The sequence below is a fragment of the Lactuca virosa genome, chromosome 9 (genome assembly GCF_052849685.1).
Source record: "Lactuca virosa cultivar CGN04683 chromosome 9, Lactuca_virosa_CGN04683_v6, whole genome shotgun sequence".
Classification (NCBI taxonomy): Eukaryota; Viridiplantae; Streptophyta; class Magnoliopsida; order Asterales; family Asteraceae; genus Lactuca; species Lactuca virosa.
Genome location: NC_136434.1, coordinates 260,106,397 through 260,119,631, shown reverse-complemented (window position 1 = coordinate 260,119,631; position 13,235 = coordinate 260,106,397).

Here is a 13,235-nt window from a genome sequence, read left to right as displayed (position 1 = left end):
AAAACCTTGAGAGCCTATCACCCCAAGTGTGATGCCTCAAATGTTTCACACAACACCAAATGCTTTGGAATGACTTTGAGAGATATGTAGAACACTTGAAAATCGGCCTCGCCCTCTTGCAACTTCTTGTGTAGCCGATTTTGGTAGATAACATGTTCTTTATATAGTGTGTTACATTTAGGGTTACACCATGTAAACCCTAATGTAGCATGGCTCTTCATTTCCATGACCCATGGGTTTGTAACTCCCATGGAGCATCCTATGGACCTTAGTCCAACTTGATAACCCATGGAGCCTTTTAGCCTACTATACAAGTTATGGATGATTTACACAATCAACCCATATATTTAATTAGTCTCCTTTTGATCACTTAATTAATTCTAGATTAATTCTAGATCAATACTAATTAAATAATACTATTAATATATTAGAACTTATAATATATTAATAAACCACAAGTGTTATTTCTCTCATTTAGTCTATCCAAATGCATGATGTCATGCAACCCAAATGGAACATGTCGGGTCGGGTCAAGTACATACCAGAAATAGTTATGGACTTAGACACCTTATCCAATAGTCTCCCACTTGGATAAGTCTAATAACTATAACTGCAAGTATGACTTCAGGAACCGATCAGCAATCGTAGCTCTTTTCAAGGTCTCTCGGAACTGAGAAGATGATGATACGCCATTTAAGATAAGTGATCATATAATCCTCTGTTCTAGATATCAGCCGGACAAATACATGGAACAATGTCTTACTTATTGTCCAGCAGTTTGTTTCCCGATTTCCGATTTGTTTGACATAGAACTTAATTGAACACATCAACTTAGTTCTGACCGGGCCCGGTACATAGGTCAAAACAAAATCATCGAGGGGCGCAGATATCGCTTCTAATCCAAGAAGGAACAGATAAACTTCGACTCATATGCTTGTTCTACTACTTGTTAAATCACACACAAAGGCACGTTTTATAACATCGAGTTACCAATGTGGTTTCGCACGATCAATGCATAACCAACTCATAGACAACAAGTCATATCTCTAGGTTTGAAGACTTATATGATATTACCGTCTCGCGATCACTCGAGATAAATTCCATGAAGTGATACCAGCGAGCGTTGGTTGAATCCAATACTCAGAACTTATGAGCACTCATGAGTGTTGAGGCCATGTCCAACATCTTAGACCTCTACAACCAACTCATGACAGTCTTAATTCATATCTACTTCCAACATATGACCGACTGTGGATAATTTGAATAATATGTAAAACATAACATAAATATTCTGGAAGTCAAAACATGCAAAAGAAATAATAGTAAACGATCGACACAAGATAGCAACACTTTACTCATAAATAAAACACACCTTTTATTCATCATCAAATGTCAATTACACTTTACAAATTTCAAAATTATCTAACTACTAAAACTAATATCATCCTTCAGCCCTATGCTCCTTGCATGCTGGAGATGCTTAACCCTACCCAGTCCCTTCGTGAGGGGATCTGTCGGGTTCTCATCTGATGATACCCTCTTTGCCATGAGTAGTCCTTCTTCTATTCAATGTCGGATGAAATGGTATTTTCTGTCAATGTGTCTGGATCTCCCGTGATCCCTTGGTTCCTTTGCTAAGGCAATTGCACTTCACTATAACAGAAAATCTCTATGGGCTCCTTTATAGCTGGTACAACTCCAAGGTCTCCAATGAAGTTCTTTAGTCATATCGCCTCCTTTGCTGCCTCGCTTGTCGCTATATACTCTGATTCGCAAGTTGAATCAGCCACTGTCTCCTGCTTGGAACTTTTCCAAGAAATTGCTCCTCCGTATAAGGTAAAGACCCAGCCCGACTGAGAGCGGAAATTATCCCTATCAGTCTGGAAGCTAGCATCACTATACCCTACAACTCTCAAGTCATCACTCCCACCGAGGGTAAATACCCAGTCCTTAGTCCTCCGCAGGTACTTGAGGATATTCTTTACCGCAGTCCAATGAGCCTTACCAGGATTCCCCTGATACCTGCTAACCATGCTCAAAGCAAAGGCTACATCAGGACGAGTACACGTCATAACATACATGATCGAGCCTATAGCAGAAGCATAAGGTCCTCGACTCATTTCTGCTATCTCAACCTCGGTACTCGGGCTCTGAGTCTTACTCAATCTAGCGTTACTTTGGATGGGTAACTCTCCTTTCTTGGAATCTTGTATGCTGAACCTCTTCAGCACCTTATCCAAGTAGGTACTCTGACTAAGTCCAATTAGTCTTTTACTCCGGTCTCTCAGAATCCTTATCCCTAGAATATAGGCAGCTTCTCCTAGGTCCTTCATAGCGAAACACTTCCCAAGCCAGGACTTCACTTCCTGCAAGGTTGGGATGTCATTTCCTATGAGTAGTATGTCATCCACATACAGTACCAAAAAGCTAACTATACTCCCACTAGCCTTGACATATACACAAGATTCATCTTCACTCCTCGAAAAGCAAACTCTTTGACTTTCTCATCGAAGCAAAGATTCCATCTGCGAGGTGCTTGTTTCAATCCGTATATGGATTTCTCAAGCTTACACACTCTATTAGGGTACTCTGTACTGACAAAACCCTCTGGCTGACTCATGTAAACATCCTCAGCTAACTTTCCATTAAGGAAAGCGGTTTTGACATCCATTTGCCATATTTCATAGTCATGAAATGCAGCTATGGCTACCAATACCCTAATGGACTTAATCTTGGCTACTGGTGAAAAGTTCTCATCATAATCAACTCCCAGAGTTTGAGAAAAGCCCTTTGCAACCACTCGCGCCTTATACGTGTGTACATTACCATCCATGTCGGTCTTCTTATTGAAGATCCGTTTGCACCCAACTGTCTTGCGACCTGGTACATTGTCAACCAAGTCCCAAATCTGGTTGTCATACATGGACTGTATCCCGCTGTCTATTGCCTCTTTCCATTTAGTAGACTTGGGGCCTGCCATGGCTTCCGCATAGCTGTTAGGTTCATCCAGACTTGCCAGTGTCTCATCACTGATAAGTGTCTCACCTTTTGCAGTAATATGGAAATCAAAGTAATGCTCAGGTGCATTCCTAACCCTTGTGGAACGCCTCAGAGGTATAGACTTGTCAATTGGATCAACAGGAGTTTCCTCCTCAAGTTGATTGCTAGGGTTTGAGGTTCCTTCACCACTTGACTCTTGAATTTCTTCAAGGTCAATTTGCCTCCCACTGTTTCCTTGGCTTATGAACTCTCTCTCTCGAAAGACACCCCTCCTTGCTACAAAGAGCACATTCTCACTAGGTCTGTAGAAGAGGTAACCAAAGGATTTCTATGGGTAGCCGATGAAAATACACCTCTCACTTCGAGGTTCGAGCTTATCGTGAGTCTCGCGTCTCACGAAAGCTTCGCAACCCCAAATCTTGATGTGGGCTAGATTAGGAACTTTTCCAGTCCACATCTCATGGGGTGTTTTGGCAACCTTCGTTGTAGGGACCAGATTAAGGATATGGGTGGCAGTCTCTAAGGCATACCCCTAGAATGAGATTGGTATCGAAGCTCGACTCATCATGGAACGAACCATGTCCAACAAGGTTCGATTACGCCTCTCAGCTACACCATTCAACTGTGGTGTCCTGGGAGGTGTCAATTGTGAGACAACCCCACATTCCCTAAGATAGTCGAGGAACTCTGTACTAAGATACTCACCACCACGATCGGATCGAAGCATCTTAATGTTCCTGCCCAATTGATTCTCGACTTCCTGTTTAAACTCTTTAAACCTTTTAAATGTCTCTGACTTATGCTTGATTATGTAGACATATCCATATCTACTATAATCATCAGTAAAAGTCAAATAATAACAATTAGCATCCCTTGTGGCAGTTTTGAAGGGTCCACACACATCTGTGTGCACTAGATCCCACAACCCTTCACCCCTTTCACAAGAACCAAAGGGTGACTTTGTCATTTTTCCAAGTAATCATGATTCACAACTATCATCTGACTTTAGGTCAAATGACTCCAAGACTCCATCCTTTAGGAGTTGGCCTATGCGTTTCTTGCTTACATGTCCAAGACGACAATGCCATAATGATGCTTTATCCAAGTTATTATCATTAGTAGAATCAATACACAACACATTATTTCCTAAGTTATCTACAATAAACACAGCTTAATACACACCATCACAAGGTAATGCTTTAAAATAAAACACATTATTAAAGAAAGCATTTATTCCACCAACTTCATTATCAAAAGAAAAGGTAAACCCTTGTTTGTACAAAGCATGAAAGGAAATAACATTTCTTGCCATTTCAGGCGAGTAACAACATTTATTCAAATCTAAAGAAAACCCACTACTTAGCAACAAAGTATAAACTCCAATCTTGGTGACAGGTGAAACTTTCCTATTCCCCATGATCAAGTTTATCTTTCCATGCTTCACATTCTCACTTCTTCTTAGTCCCTACAAATCAGAACAAATATGAATACCACAGCCGGTATCAAGAACCCAAGAGTTAGAATAGGGTGAGTTATTAGATAATATAGTGTAAATACCTGCATGGTTGGGTTTTACTTTCCCATCCTTCAAATCTTGCTGGTACTTTGGGCAGTTCCGCTTCCAGTGTGCCTTTTCATGGCAATAGAAGCATTCAGCCTCTTTTGGATCAGAAGAAGGAGTGACGAAACCTTTCTTGGTTCCGCTCGAAGAGGAGCCATCAAGGGTCTTACCCTTTGTACCCTTTGAAGGGTTCTTCCTCTTCTTCCCTCTACCTTTCCCGATTGCCAGGACAGTTGCGGAGTTTTGAGTAGGAGTAGGATTGGTAACAACCGACTTACCTTTAAGACCACTTTCGGCGGTCTTCAGGAGTCCTTGAAGTTTGCTGAGGGTGACTTCTTCCTTGTTCATGTGGTATGTCATGCGGAATTGATCATAAAACGATGGTAAGGAGTGCAAAATGATATTTATTGCTAACTCCTCGGGGAAGTTCACATTCAGCTTCATTAAACAGTCCACATACCTTTGCATTTTCTGCATGTCGCCCGTGATGGGTTCACCATCCTTCATTCGGGTTGTTATCATGGAGGAGATGATTTCATATCGCTCTTGACGAGCACTTTGATGGTAGCGGTCCATCAAATCCTGGTGCATCTCAAAAGGATAGTAGTCCTCATAGGACTTTTGGAGCTCGGCTGTCATAGTGGCCATCATGATGCATGCCACTTTGGTAGCATCTCTTTCATGTGCCTCATATTCAGCAAGCTCTTCAGGAGTAGCAGTGTGCTCGGGTACCTTAAGCTCCTTGTCAAGAACATATTCTTTGTTCTCATACCGAGTGACCATCCTGATGTTCCTGGTCCAATCTGTAAAGTTGGATCCATCAAAGATGACTCTCCCACAAAGGTTCATGAGAGAGAAGGAGCTGGTAGGGTTTGATCCAGAAGCAGCATTGTTGGAAGACATTTGAAAAGAAGGAAAAACAAGTTTAGTTTAGATATAAAGATAGTCCTTAATAAAACACCCAAATGTAATATTAAGGCTAGGATCTAATCACAATATATAATAACTTAGAAGAGGGGTGCCGTAATCTAAGCTAAAACATATTTGAAAGGTAGGTGAATGACGATTCACCAATTTCCACCATGAAAAACAAAATATAGATTATTAGGTTTTAATTGGTTCTTAGAAACTCCTAGATTATTTTGAGATTCATTGAACTTTTCAATGGCATGTTTCAATCTCGAGTGTGCCCTTCATGTTTTGTGACTGGGATACCGAGGGTCACAAAACAAGGTGTGAAGTAACCATGCAAATTACTTGGTACCCTTAATGTTTTTCACTTAATCGATGTGTCGGTTAACCACACGCGCTCCACCGACCTATGAAAAACCTTAAGTCACCCTTTCCATACCTTGTTAAGTCCAAGTTAGTGTGCCGGTTAACCACACACGCTCCACCAACGTCTTAATCAAAGTGCAAAGTGTAATTTCATGGGTTAGCACCTTATTCACATTTTCCTAAAGTAACTAAGATTGGGAATTTATAAAAACATTTAGTTACTTTATAATAATCATTATACTTTTAATAAGAATTTTAAGTCATTGTCCTACCCGTTCGACTAACGACCCTCCACCAGTCAAGGAAGCGGTGGGTGAGAGTGGACACCCATTAAGCTGCCATTTTATAGGCAACAACCTTATACCCCCCTTATAGACCGGCTTCGTGAATGAGGCCTACTAACGGTAAAACGACTTTGATCTTATACATACATATATATATATATATATATATATATATATATATATATATATATATATATATATATATTATTATTAACTTATAATATTATAAAGTATAAGGGTTGATTTTTAACTTTTAAAAATCTAGGGGTTGGAACTAAAGTTTATTAGATGACTTTACATGTTCCAAAACTTGAGGGCAAGTTTTGTAACTTTACAAAACCTTTCAATTCATAACTTATGAGTTATTAAAATGAAGACTCTTCATTTTTGTAACTTATGTGTTCTTTTAGTGGATTTAATACAAAGTGACTTTTGGTTATCCATAACTTGAGGACAAGTTATGGACTCCATTAAAACACATAGAGATCATGAATTCAGCATTAAACAAGTTTTAACAAGAAATTCCTATGATTTATCAAGAACTCATAAGAACATGAATAATCATATCAAAATTTCAAGAACATATGAACACATATAATCATGTAATTTTGATATTAGCCATTATAAATGGATTAGAACAACCATTACACCATCAAAAATAAGTTTTATAACACCAAAACAGCTTAGAGTAATGTTTCTAGTCCATTTCCAGCAGCAAAAGTCGAAATTCTGCACTCTCACTAACCAACTCGTCGAGTGCACGAACTGACTCGCCGAGTTGGTTGATTTTAAGCTTGGACTCGCCGAGTCCCCCCATGGACTCGGCGAGTCCCCTGTGCAGACAACATGAAATTCGACTTTTTTCACTATTTTGCATCAAGTATCAAACAAAAAAAAACAGTCTCTGATACCACTGATGGGTTTTGAGCATTCTAACACTCCTAAGTGTACATGCAACCCTAGAAAACCTTGGATCTATGTTTGTCTAAAATACATGCAAAAATACTTTTTCCAAGGTTCATGAAGCTATCTAGCATACATGGGGTACTTTAATCATAAAAGATGGCTAGAATTACATACCTTGTAGTTGATATGATTCCTTGAAAACCTTGAGAGCCTAGCACCCCAAGTGTGATGCCTCAAATGTTTCACACAACACCAAATGCTCTGGAATGACTTTGAGAGATATGTAGAACACTTGAAAATCGACCTAGCCCTCTTGCAACTTCTTGTGTAGCCAATTTTGGTAGATAACATGTTATTTATATAGTGTGTTACATTTAGGGTTACACCATGTAAACCCTAATGTAACATGGCTCTTCATTTCCATGACCCATGGGTTTGTAACTCCCATGTAGCATCCTATGGACCTTAGTCCAACTTGATAACCCATGGAGCCTTTTAGCCCACTATACAAGTTATGGATGATTTACACAATCAACCCATATATTTAATTAGTCTCATTTTGATCACTTAATTAATTCTAGATTAATTCTAGATCAATACTAATTAAATAATACTATTAATATATTACAACTTATAATATATTAATCAACCACAAGTGTTGTTTCTCTCATTTAGTCTATCCAAATGCATGATGCCATGCAACCCAAATGGACCATGCCGGGTCGGGTCAAGTACATACCAGAAATAGTTATGGACTTAGACACCTTATCCAACAATTTTCACTAAGGTGTGTAGAGAAAATAATTAAGGAACTATACACTTTGGCGTATAACTTCCTTTCTAATGAATGTCTGAGATTAAGCACAAGATACCAAATCAACTTTATTAACAACTATAGTAGTTTTAATTATGTTTTACGTGTTAAAGCATAATTGTGAAATCTTTGTTGAAGGTTTCAAAAGTTGAGATACAAACCAGTAATAACCATCTAAGGCCTTAATCATAATAAAGGATGACTTAAATCTTACTTTGTATTATTTACTTTCTAATCGGTAGAAATATCCTCCTTTAATATTTTTGGGATAATACTTCAATCACTATTAATTGTATCTTGAATACAAATACCAACTAATAAGTAGATTAAACACTTTATAAGATTTAGTATGGAAAGGCTCTATCCTCATCTTACTTAATGTTTTATGGATTTGAAGTCGATGTTGGACTAAAGCTTCTAAACCCAAAATCTACTATACATATTTGTATAATACTCTAAATGTGGCTTAGATTATTATACGCAACCCCGCCAAGAGTAAGTCCTCTTATTCTTGGTGAAGCTAAGTTAGTAGAAAGAAAGCTTCTAATGACAAATTAAGTGGGAGATGAATGGAACTTGAAGCAGCTCAAGAACCATAACCATATGTAGTCATAGTTGGCACTAGTTTTAACAAGGATTGTTAAACTTGAATAATAGCTATTCAGAAACACAAATTGTTCGCATTAATGGTAGAAATCATCTATAACTTGAGAAATGTGGAATCTCTCATTCATGAGCTTTTATTGATGGTTCTGGAAAATCCATCATACCAAGATGCTATGTCAGATCTCGAATCTGATAAATGACTTAGAGTCATGAACATGAGATGTAATCCATGTATGAGAATCAAGTATGGACTTGATTAAAATTTATCCCTATAGCAAGTCTAGAAGGAGTAAATAATTCTTCAAGAAAGAATAAATTACATGGATAACCATACACGTTTAAAGCAAAACTTGTTATAAAAGGACTTTCTCATACTCATGTCATTAACTATGGTCCTCATCATACTCATGACATTGACTGTGATCAAACCTTTTTCACAAGTAGCTATGACTAGATCAATAAGGATATTGTTTACTATAAATTCATATTATTAATATAAGATATAATAAATAGATTTCAAGAAAGACCGCTTTTTATAAATAGACATCTACTAGAAGATATCTATATAGATTAGCCTGGAGGTTTTCTTAATCCATGTTATCCTAAACACAGTGAGTAAAGCTTGAGATCCACTTGTGGATATAAAGCAAACATCCCAATATTGCAATCATCATTTTAATATAAAACCACAAGGTATGTTTTTATATAAAAATGAATATAACATGTGTGTTTACTAAGAACTAGTCGGAGCATAGTGAAATTACTAATCTTGTATGAATGAGACATACGTTATCATTTGAAATCACATTCTGACTAAGCAAGGTCGTTTTCACCTTGACTCGGAAAGTGTTTCTAAAATGAAAGACTTAGGAAGGAGAAGATACATTATTGGAATGTAAAATCTACAAGGGATAGATAAAAAGAATGTTAAAAGTTTCATGTCCTTATACATATATTGAAAATATCTTGAAAGAGATCAAGACACAAGATTCGTTTGGGGAATTCTTAGCATTGTCATATGGCACCATTTGAGTTGGCCTCAAAAGTACATAGCTCATAGGCTTGAACTAGATGAAATGATTTATATTCTATTTGCTTGGCAAATGAATTCATCATTTATGCCATATTATCATACGATATGGTATTTGATCATGATGTAAGTATGTCATAGGATACTAATTGAATACATGGTTAAGTCACTAGATGGCTAAGAGAGCATTATAAGAGTACTTTAGAAGAACTAAGAGAATGTATATGGGACAATCAGATTAGAAAGGGTATTTATGGAAAGAGCTGTACAAGATGTTAATTTCTAAACATATATAAATAGATAGGAATTATAATTGGATTTTGAATTCATTATGGAATGAGAGGTAAGTTTTGTTGGAATGAGGTCCAAGCAAAACATAATGACATAATCTACTACAAAATAAGAATACGCTACTTTAGAAGTTGAATTCAAATATGATTGGATGAATGAGATCATTGAAAAACTATGTTGATTTCTGCCATTCAAGGATCACATAGAAATCTTTGTGACTTCGAGAGTATACTTAATCAAGCTAAGAGACTCTATGTCACGAAAGAACACCAATCATATTCTCCAAGATATTTTAACAATACTTAGAGTAAAATTAAGTATGGAGATGATAGTATTCACAAAATTCACACAAATTAAATTTTGACAGATCCATTGATAAAATCATTATTTTGAGCTAAGTGTGTGTCACACCCCCAAACCGGAAAGGCGGAAACGTTCGGGGGCGGAGGACGTCATGTATAGTATCTCAAAAATTGCATAATAGTAATCAAAGCAAAAACAACCATTATATTGATAAAATATAGTATTTACATATGTTCAATACATAGTTTGTATGACATCCAAAGTGTATAGCAAAAGTATAAAAGACGCGACTCTAAAAGCTCCGTCTTCTCAAAACCTGTGGGGGTACCTGTCTACTGGTTCCCTGAGAATACAAGTGGTTTTGAATGTGTATCAACATTTAAGTTGTTGAGTTTATAAGTTCGTATTTGAGATGGAAAGCTTGTCTTTGTTCTTTGAAAATGTTATAGTGTACTTCCAGAAAATCCAATATTTTCTTTAGTGAATGAAATGTAGTCTTAGAACATAAGACCAAAATGTATGTTTATTACTGTATTCTGAAATAGTAAACTGTAGTCTTATTAGTAAATAAAACTATATCATGAATGTTCTTGAAATTGTATGATGTACTAGTGTACTCTATACTAGAAAAGTAGTGTACTGTAGTAATGTATGTAGTAGTGATTGTAGTGGTGTTTGTATGAAAACCTTATTATATGAGTGCCTGGAATCCACCAGTTGTAATGTAAAATAGTGTACTGTAGTTTCATTATTTAAAATAAAACCATTTGTATGAGAGCCTGGAGTCCACCAGCTGTAGTGTAAAGTAAAGTATTGTAGTTTTATTAATTAAAATAAAACCCTTGAAGTAATGTTAATCCTGTAAACAAATGTTTTAGTTAATACTATTGTGAGTTTCATATAACCATGCTTGATATGACCTAATGACTTCTACGACGTTCTTCAGACGTCGGACTGTTATGACATTTGTCACCCCAGGCCTGCCATCCTAACTATAGCTAACAATTAAGGATCGGGATTGTCAGTCTCGTATAGATCTATACACAAATTCACGGTCTCCCTCCAGGAGACTCTGGTTATAATTTATAAGATTTAGCCATGCACCCTGATGGGTACAATGAAGTAGTGCCTCACAACCATGTATTAACTAGTTTACGTGTAGTGTAGTACTGTTCTCTTGTACTTGAAACTGTATGTATTACCTTGTAATAGTGTACCTTGTAATGTAAAATAATTATACTGAAATAATTATTTAGTAGTGTATCCTTGAAATAGTGTATTAGTGTAGTGTACCATAAACTATACCTATTATAGTTTATGTGCTTATTTCTGTATAGTGTTCGTGAGCTTGTAAAGTAGTGTAGTGTTTCCCCTTTTTTTCTCAACATGTTACAAAATGGGTTAAAAATATATAAAATATATTTTTGGATGAATGTAGCGATAAATCGGTTTGAAATCGTTTGCATGTTAACACAAAAGTCCTTGTGTTTATCTTGTATTCCCCCCCTAAAACATTGAAAAATAGTGAAACGTAGGGGTATGAACTCACTTATAGTGCGTATTAGAGTCTGAATATCAGAACTGTAGAGATGATCTTCGGCTATTGTACTTGGAAATAACGGTATCCTAATAATATTTAAACACGTAATCGTATTTAAATTAGTGAAACAATCAATTAAAGTGTTAGACAACACTTAATTTATGTAAGGAATAATTACCGAGAATTATTTGGAGTAATGATAAGGGTTTTCGGTCTTGCATTCACCGAAATCCTTGATTTCGGTCCTAAAACCTGAACCGAGAACCAGATTCTCGGTCTTATGATGTTTTCGGTCTGGAACGTGTTTTCGGTCCAAGGTGTTTTCGGTCAGCTTGAAGATTTGAAGATTGTTCTTGGTGTTGTTGGTGTTCTTGGTAAAAAATATGAAGATTTGAAGGATTTTTCTTGAAGGTTTGAAGGTTCTTGTATGATACCTGAGAGCAAAATGGGAGTGTTTTCAATTGAAAAAGTGAGGAAATGACTTATTTTTCGGGGAAAATACTTATACCGGTTGGGTTTTCTGTCGGAAAAGGGTTCTCGGCCGAAAACGGTTTTCGGTCTGAGGGTTCTTGGTTCCAAGGGAAAAACTTTGATTTTTAAGTGTATTTTATCCCGAATACTTATATAAAAACATCATTTATATAGTTTAAATCATATTTAACCCTTATAATCATAATTAAATCAACAAAATTCGAATTTTTATATAAAGAATTTACTTTTATTGACTTGAAAAATAACGGGTTGTTATATTATCCCCCCCATTAGAGGGAATTTCGTCCCAAAATTTTTTCTATAGTGAGTACATCATGGACTAGGGAAAAAGGTGTGGGTACTTTTGTTTCATTTGATCCTCTCGCTCCCAAGTGAATTCAGGTCCCCGCTTGGCATTCCAGCGAACCTTCACTATTGGTATGCGACATTGTTTTGTTCGTTTGACTTCCTTCTCCATGATTTCTACTGGTTCTTCCACAAGTTTAAGACTCTCGTTTATCTCGATTTCATCGAGTGGAATCACAAGAGTCTCGTCGGATAGACACTTTTTTAAGTTTTACACGTGGAAGACAGAGTGTACATTGTTAAGTTCTTGAGGTAGAATGAGTTTGTAAGATACAGGGCCGATTCTAGCGAGAATATCAAACGACCCGATGTACCTTGGATTTAGCTTTCCACGCTTTCTGAAGCGTATCATGCCCTTCCATGGTGAGACCTTCAACAGAACACGGTCACCCACCTGGTATTCCAAGGGTTTTCATCTCTTGTCTGCGTAGCTCTTTTGTCTATCCCTAGCGGTTTTCAGTCTCTCTCGGATTTAAACGATCTTTTATGTGGTTTCTCGAATGATTTCTGGACTAGTGAGAGTGCTATCAGGGACTTGCCCTTTTGCTAGCTGCGTGTCACCCACTTCGGCCCAGCACAGAGGGGATCTGCACTTACGGCCATAGAGGGTTTCGAACAGCGCAGCCTTAATGCTAGAGTGGTAGCTATTCTTGTATGAAAACTCGACAAGTGGAAAATGGGTATCCCATGATTTACCAAAGTCGATCACATAGGCTCTCAGCATGTCTTCTAGTGTTGGAATGGTTCTCTCACTCTGCCCGTCAGTTTGGGGATGGTAGGCTGTA